Below are 7,204 nucleotides of genomic sequence, written 5' to 3' on the forward strand. Positions count from 1 at the left end.
TCAAGTAATCAAGATCGAGACGGGGAAACAGTACGGAAGATGCATCCATCTTGACAAACTCGGACCTTGCCCGTTTAGATAGATCCGGATCTATCTTGACTCTCTGAGCTAAACCATTCAGTGTTGTCAAACGGTCCTTCATACGTTCAGCCATTAGCCTATCTTTGGCATCTCTCTGGAGATCTCTGGTAGATCGGTCCTCTAATACCATTCAGACAGGCTGTGACGGTTAGAGGCAAAGCCTCAATGACATTGATAAAGCTGTTTGACACCAATTGCGTTCGGAAGAACGTCCAGTGTTTCAGACGACCATGATAGGATTCCACAATCCACCTCGATTTGGTGATAGTTCTGTCAAGATTTGCTTGAACGTCAGATTGTTGACTTTGTCCGGGTTTTAGGTATGACGGCATGCTAGCATTGAGGCCAGAGGCTTCGAGAACTGGTAGGACATCTCTAAAACCTCGGTCAACGACAACGTTATCGTCTGGTTGTAGCCAAGTAACTAGTTGTCCATGACTTTTTTTGTAATTGTGGCATCATTTTCGCTGCCAGTGAATGGTCCTACGGTGTCCAGAATGTAGCCATCTGGTAAGGCGATGCTAATGAATTTGACATAGTTTCTCTTCTTCTGGCCACAGTAGGACATTCTCTGGAGCTTGTGGTCGGAGCTTTTCTGGATATAAATATAGGTGCTATCTAATATGGCAGTGGCTTTATCTCCAAAAAATGCTTCTGAAAAGACAGTATTGTGCCCGAGCAATTGTTCTCTTGTCAAGTGATCCGGACCTAGAAATTGTTGGACTATCGATGTGTCTAATGCCTGTACTATGGAATGGAAAGTTTTGGACACACTTGACTTGGAAATTCCAAAAAGAGAAGAACACTGAAATGTCGGTTTTCAGTTTTACCCAGAACAGTAATAGAGCATCGTGTGTAGTCTTGGTATATATACTAGATGAAAGATATGGGGAACAGTGCGAGTGGATTTCGAGGAACTGATCTTTGGACCAACCTGTCCAGGCCATGCATGCCGAGTCATCAAGAGAAGAAAAACTTATTGTAAACGCAGACTGGTTCTATGAAAGGACGTGCGACACCTCTAGGAGGTCATTAATGATTTCGGACGATTTTGATGGTAACTGAGATTCCAAGGAACCTCTACCATCAAGGACAACCTCTGTAGACGGATCTAAGTCGTTACCAATAAGGTGAATGGAGCAGACGCGGGATGAGATGGGACACCACAGTTTGTGTGAATAGATCAGGTGATGTCTTGCACGTTTTGGTAAGACATGATTTTGTTCCATTTTTTGGAAAGGTAACAAGACAGAGACAGCATTTTTTGTGTGAAGATGATCCATTCAAAAGATCATGAAGGGTCAGCAACGGCAGGATATGGGACGGGGAGTCGTCTTCTTCCTCTATTTCCTGTTTCTGCTCGGTTTCAGGTTCAGGCTGATTTTTGTTCCGAAGATACTTCATGTAGCACTTCTGGCAAATAAATGCTTGTTCCTTTGCTGACATCAATCCTTGTTGCAACAGCGTATCTAGGAGCCATTTTTATTGTGGACTATTTACATTGCGTGCACTTCTGTTCTTATTGCCACTACGGTTTCTTGAAGTATACTTGACACTCTTCTCCAACACATTTACCCTCCATCTTGAAACAATAACGATTGGTTTATGAAGCGTCTATAAAGTAACAAAATAGCTAGCCACCGATGATTGCTGTAAACAGCTAATACTTAGTAGTTTGGTACAATTATGCGAAAATGTGTGATAAATAACGAACAACTAATTACACAAAATAACAAGACAATATAATAAATCACATTCAATACCTCCAAGAAGCGCAGAATTGATTGATTACTTAGAACAAAATAAAGTATTTCATATGGACAATCTATATATTCGATGTGGCGTGGTCGGCAGGCACAAAGAAAGTGAGACAAGTCAGGGTCCCAACCCTGACAGAGCCACAACGCTTTGGAGATGGGACAATAAAACAAGGACATTGAGACAAGAATAGCTAGCGTCGAGTGAATGATTTCGTAAACGTATAGACAAAGACAAGAAGATACAGATAAATGTACAAGGCCACACGATCAGAAAATTCATAAGAGGACAGCTTGAGATAGAACAGTATTCATGTATCAGGGTGTCCTCAGTGTAAATCTTTATATCGATACTATTTATTTAGTCGTTACACATCATAAAACTGTCATGAAAATATCCACTCTGATATTCAATATAAAAGTTTGTACATAATAAGCTATATAATAGGGTTTCAGACAAGGTTGTTACTCATTTCCCCTTTTCTTTCAATTTACAACCACATTCAGGCGGCGATATGAGAACGTTCCACCACATGGAATTAGCTGATTTTTGGTACACATATGAAACAAGTAAAGCTCTATCCGATTTTCTGATGGAAATTTGCATCTAAAACTATATAACGGGAGAAAACTGCAAATTTATGGCATTTTTCTTCATAATTTTGTCTCTGCAAGTGCATTTTCATCCGAGAATATATTTTTTTTATGTTTTATGAATAAACACGATGTTTTGGAAATATTTATCAAAAGAAATTTATACTATGTTGCGAATTACAATTTCGAGATAACTTTCTTTTATTTACGAACTTATGTCTTTGATGCTGCAATTGACAACTTTATAAAATTACATTTTCTCTGAAATTATGAAATCTGGGTGTCGGAAAGGTGTAAAATTATTTTTCGGAAAAGAAAAAAACAGTAGTTGAGCTAGATAAGAAATTATACGGGGGCAGGCTCATATGGAGAATTAACATTACTGGAAACAGGCCCTTTACAGGTCTCACCCCTTGGTCTTGTTCCAAAGAAATCTCCTGATGTGTTTCGAGTCATTCACCAGCTTAGTTACCCAGAGAGTCTTTCCATAAATGATGACATTCCTTCAAATTATTGGTAAGTTCAAAACCAAATCATTGATTATGCAATAGCACATATTTGTAACTTTGGTGTTGGTGCTATGATGGCAAATATTATAATGAGTTAGATTTCAAACTTTTCCAATTAACCCAGGAAATCATGAGTTGCTTGGCTTTAAAGTTGATAAAGTTGAAAGTATTTTTTGACAAAATATTGCCAAAGGGTTTCTTGCAATCTGTTAGAAGATTTCAGCACAGCTTTACACAGGGTAGCTGAAATTAAACTTTGAATTAATGCTTGTGTTCATATGCTTGATGATTTTTTACTTATTGCCTCACATGATAAACATATGTGCCAATAACAATTGGATACTTTGCTGCCAGTCAGCACCATCATCAATGTTCCAATCAAACAAGAAAAAACTCTAGGTCCTTCATCTATTATTGTGTGTTAAGGAATTGAGGTAGATTCTGTACTTATGGAAGCTAGACAAAGCAATGACAAAATTAGAAGAGTTAGGGAAGACATAAATCATCTCCTTATTCGCAAAAAAAGCCACTCTACAGGCGATGTAATTCTTGATTGAACTGCTTTTTCAGAATTTTCAACAAACCAACATTGGAACCATTGTTGAAACAATAAAAAAAAACCACAAAAACTACTGCTGACCACTGCTTTGACTCTCACCAAATTAATCAGAAAAACATAGCGAAAGCTTCAGATCTTTGCTAGCACGAACAATTTTCAGACTGAGATACTTCCTATTATTGTGAAATGTTTGTCAATGTTTATTGTGTATTGTTCCACTCGAGGCTTGGCAGCATCAACAATAGCAACATATATCTCTGCAATAGGAGACCCTGGTCCTAGTAGTAATTTTCGAATTAGAAAGATGTTGAAAAGTTATTCCAAATTGAATCAAACTGTAGACTTGCTTCTTCCCATTAATTACTACAGTTGCTAGTATGTCTGATTCACACCACAGGTAGCCTTGATGGGCGAGTGCTTTTGCTTTTTGGCTTTCCATTGCTTTCTTCGTGTAAGGGAACTCAAAAGGCCAAGGGGGATGTTCCATGTATCATATTTACATATCTGCTCTTGAAAAACTCGCATGGGGTTATTTAGAACGGTTGCCATGGCCATAACAGTACTAGCGAAATCATCGGTGAATTGTCCGGTAACTATGAGGGGTATTCCAGGATCCTTATTTGTTTTGCATACCAATAGTTCGTGCATGTTTTAAACACATCCTGATATTGGTAGAGTTAGATCCATCCAGCAATCGCAGCACATATGGCAGGGATATATGATGATAAAATGAAAAGAATCATGGGGAGATGGAAGTCTGGAGCATACAAGAAGTACATCCGCCTCTCTATACTTCCAGGCCTCGAGGTTTATAGGTTGGTTTTCTGAGATGAACTAAAAAATACGCATTGAAACATTTTATTTTACATTTTTCTTATTAATACATTTTCTTATTTGTACGGTACTTTCTTTAAGATTCTCCGTGTCAATTATTTGGTTCATATTTTGTCCTCGTTTAAAGAATTTGAGTTTGTATGATTCTGTTGAAATATTGGTATTTTCTTGATGTTTTTAATTGGATTCGATTTCAGATATGCAATACTGGCAATTCTGTCAATAATTATATATGGTAGCGAATATCAAGCCACTGCTTAATGCTGTTCAACGATCTCAACATTATCATATTTCCTTGTTAAGTATCCAACTGTAGCATATTATTTTTAAGCGGCATCACATTTTCATGTCAAAGTTCAAATTGGGAATACCGCTAAGGTCATTGCAAAGTTTGCGTGGTTTTCTTTTCTTCGTACGAATTAACAAGTAGATCATAAAGTATAATCGCAAAGTAAAAAGCATGCCATGTATTGTTTTAAAGGCTGTGTAAATGTTGAATACTTACAGTAAAATGGTGAGGTTTTTATCAATATTTTAAAAACTACCTCTTCTGCAGAAAGCTAATCAAAGTGAAAGTGATCAGTGAATGATATACCTTGCCAAATAAACACAAAAGTTTAAGTTGCTTTTCAATAAAAAAAAATATGAATGACGGTACAAACATAGGGCTGTAAACTTGACTGACGCGTATTTGGTGAAAAGCATAACCAAATCAAAGAAGAAATTTACGAAGAAAGAAAGTTTTAAAATGATCGAAAGTGACAAAATTTTCGTCGAGTTAAGCTGTAAGAATGAGTATATTCTGTCTCTCTTTTGCTGATTTGCTCGTCAACATCAGTCACTCACTTCAAAACGTTCTTGCATCAATACCAACAGGGACAGCCTTTTAACCAAACTATATGATAATCGTGACGATTTTAATTACCCTTAACTTTTTCATTTTCAGTTTGTTCATATGTAGCAGTTGATTCGATATCCAATGTCTTGTTCTCACCATCGCGATCTTCGTGCAAGATATTGTCAACTGACAGACAGTGCTAGGTAATGAAAATAATGGGGAGGTTCATTTCATTTAAGACTATTTTATTGATGTAAACACAATCAATAGGATTAGACAGCAGGCAGAGCATAAGTCTTCTCCCAAGGCAACACGGTGGTCAGACATAATCATAATACACCATTAAAAATTTGAAATTTTTGAAATGTTGACCAGTTTCAGTTGGGGTACCACATGCACAGGATGGTTCATCATAAAGATGGTTTTTATGTAGATCATGATTTAGAGAGCTGGCTGATTCCTTAGCTAACAAAGAATAATATTAAATTTTCTTGGTCCTCCTTCCCTAAAAATGACGTTATTTTTACAAACTGGAGGATTTGTCATAAACAGGTTTTTTTTCAAAGTGCCTTAGAGAGTGAATATTGGTTATGAGATTACTTATTTTATTAAATCCAGATATCATGTTTGGAAAGAAACTATCCACATAGCTTACAGTTCGACAAATAGGTTCATTAAAGATTCTGTTTTTTCAAAGTTGATACCTTGACTTTTCCAAATTGTTAAAAAAATGTTGGGTAATATCAATTAAGTATTCAGGTGTTTCTTTGTTTAAGATTTTGTACATTATGATCATTTTGTGTTTTCCTTCTGTAATCTAACGACATCCAATCCAGCTCTGAATAAAGTTTTTTTCATGTGAGGTACGTCTGCGTATCCCAGTTATTAACATTGCAGCCTCATGATTGAGAGTTATCCCAGACAACACCAGCATACTCTAAAATTGACATAATATGGGATAAATATAGTACTGAACGGGAATTTCCGTCTAATTTAGTTTTAGAAGTCTCAGAATATTCATATTTCAATTTGCTTTTTTATACATAAAATCTTCGTGCTTATTACATTTGCTATAACTGCTAAATACTTAACCAAGATGCTTGTTGTCGGAAGAGGTTTTGACCAGCTGATTGTCGAAATAAATATTTGGATGGTTTGGTATGGTTTCCCATGTGAATATTACTGATTCTGTTTTAGATGAATTAAACTGAATATCTCATTGTTTAGCCAAATGTTATGTAGAATTTAAATAATTTCTAAGGGACTCTGCTACTCCAACTGGATCATCATCGACACCTTTAAATAGAGACGTATCATCAGCGAACAACTTAAAAGAGCTGTTAACACAGTCACTGATATTTTTTATGTGCAGTAAAAAGAGAAAAGGTCCTAGAACTGGACCCTGGGGAACTCATGCATTAATAGATTTATAGGTTGAGGAAAAGTCTTCAGTCACCACACCTTGTTAAATGATTTTGTAGCCACCTTAAAACATTATCTTTAATTCCATAAGATACAAGCTTGTATTATAAACCCTCATGCCAGACTCTATCAAATGCTTTGCTTTTATCACAAAATATAAAGTTTTATTTTCATCTAAACTACTAAATATATTGTGATATACGGAAAGTAATTGGTTGATACTTGAATCCCTAAGCATAAATCTTGACTGATGTTTTGATATAATTTTAGATAAAGATGGCTGAACAAATATTTGAATATAGTCTTTTCTAGAATCTTACCTAAACATGAGGTAACTGAAATAGGTCTGTAATTGGTTACTTCATTTTAATTATCTTTCCTTTATAGATAGCAGTGACGTTAGAACATTACCATCTGGACCGGATAATGCATGTCTCAAGGGTTTTATGAAAAAGTATAGTGAGAGGTAATGAGATAGAAGGAGCAAGCATTTTGAGATTATCAAGCCCTTGTAGTTTCTTAACATCTAGTAAAAATGCTTATCTTTAACATCTTGTTCAGAAATAATGATATTGTCAATAATATACGGTGTAGCAGAAACAACAGGGGG

The sequence above is a fragment of the Ylistrum balloti genome, unplaced genomic scaffold (genome assembly GCF_031769215.1).
Source record: "Ylistrum balloti isolate Yb309-2 unplaced genomic scaffold, AGI_CSIRO_Ybal_v1 Utg370212, whole genome shotgun sequence".
In the NCBI taxonomy this organism is placed as follows: Eukaryota; Metazoa; Mollusca; class Bivalvia; order Pectinida; family Pectinidae; genus Ylistrum; species Ylistrum balloti.